Below are 1,708 nucleotides of genomic sequence, written 5' to 3' on the forward strand. Positions count from 1 at the left end.
GCTGCAGGGGGGTCCCACAGTGTCCGGCAGTCTTCGCTCCTCTGGAGTTCCGCGGCAGGTGGCTGGCTGTTGCTCTTCCCGGGTCTCTTCCGGGTCCCTCTCGCAGCGTTCCCCAGTCTGGCGGCGGCATTCCCGGTCTGGCGGGCAGCGGCGGCGTTCCCCCGGCTGGCGGCCTGCCCTCGCGCTGCATCGCCCTCGCGCTGCGTCGCCCTCGCGCTCTGTTCTCCTTTGAGAGGTAACTTTATTTGTATTGAACTGCTTTCATAATTCTTGCCTTGTTTTTAATTTTGGAGAATTTTAATATGATATGCCTTAGTATTTTTCTCTTGTGATCTATCATGTGTGGAGTTTGTTCAGCTTCTTGGATGTATATTTTCTCATTTTACATGACACCTGGAAAGCGACCTCTTAGTAACTATTTTATTCCCCCCCAATGCCTTTTCCCCCCACTTCCTGTTCTGGAATTCCAATTGCACATGTTATTACTCTTGATGATATAGGACATAATTATTATGATTTACTAATTTTAATTTCTTCTCATTTCTGCTTTATCATCAGTGTGGAGGGCTTCATCTTCTCTTTTGATGATTCTGTGTTCCATTTCTTCAGCTATACTTTTTTTTTGTCCATCTAAGACATTGACAGTTTCTTAAATATTTGTCTTATTATTCTGGATTGCAGTTTCTTATTTTTCTGTTTCCTAATATTCTTTTCATTTAATCATGTATTGGTTTTTTATATAGAGAGAGTTTTGCTTGTGGATCCTTCAATTCTTCATATTTTTTTCTTCCATCCTGAGAAAACCCTTGATAGTTGTTCCTCTAAATTCCCTCTAAGAGAATTCGATCAACCTTTCCTTCTCTGTGAGATTCACTAACTCTATACCATCTTGATTATTGTTGGTAAGCTTGAGTCCATGTTGCAGCTGATAAGTCACTACACTTCATGGCAGGTTTCCTCTCATTTTTACTGTGGCCCTCTGGTTCATAAACATGATGTTCCTTTTTTGTAAGTAGTTTTTATGATGAGATGGTAAAAGTTATTGTTGTTATTGTTATGTGCCATCAAGTCTTTTGCGACTCATAGCAACCCTATGTTCAAGAGCCCAAAACGACGTTCTATTCTGTGCCAACCTCGCCATCTCAAACGTACTCATTCCCACCACTTCCCTCACAGAATCAGTCCACCTCATTGAGGGTCTTCCTCTCCTGTGCCGTCCCTCCACTCAAACATGATGTCCCTCTCCAAGGATCAGTACCTCCTTGCAACATGCCCAAAGTATGTCAGACGAAGCTTCAGAATCCTTGACTCCAGGGAGCATTCTGGCTTCACCCGCTCCAAGACCAACCTGACCACAGCTCAAAGGCATCAGTTCTCTTTCTATTATCCCTAGTCACTGTCCAACTCTCCGATGCATAACACATAATTGCAAAGACTATAGCCTGGATCAGGTGCACCTTAGTCTCCAGCCTGACATCATTGCTCTTCAGTACTCTTGAGAGGTAGGTCCCTCATAGCTGATTTTCCCAATGCAATTCGTCTCCTGATTTCCTGGCTGCTGTTACCAAGAGTGTTGACTGTGGAGCCAAGCAAACTAAAACTGTTAAATATCTCAATCTCTTCACCATCCATACTGATGCTGCCAATTGGCCCAGTCGTGAGAATGTTTGTTTTCTTGATGTTGAGCTTCAATCCATATTGAAGACTG

General features: G+C 43.6%; 1 pseudogene; it reads left to right on the forward strand.

The window, feature by feature from the left end:
• Positions 1-1,708, forward strand: part of LOC102867539 — an 83,584-nt pseudogene that overhangs the window by 61,585 nt on the left and 20,291 nt on the right.

This window comes from Elephantulus edwardii, unplaced genomic scaffold (genome assembly GCF_000299155.1).
Source record: "Elephantulus edwardii isolate Elephantulus edwardi_28Jun2011 unplaced genomic scaffold, EleEdw1.0 scaffold00305, whole genome shotgun sequence".
In the NCBI taxonomy this organism is placed as follows: Eukaryota; Metazoa; Chordata; class Mammalia; order Macroscelidea; family Macroscelididae; genus Elephantulus; species Elephantulus edwardii.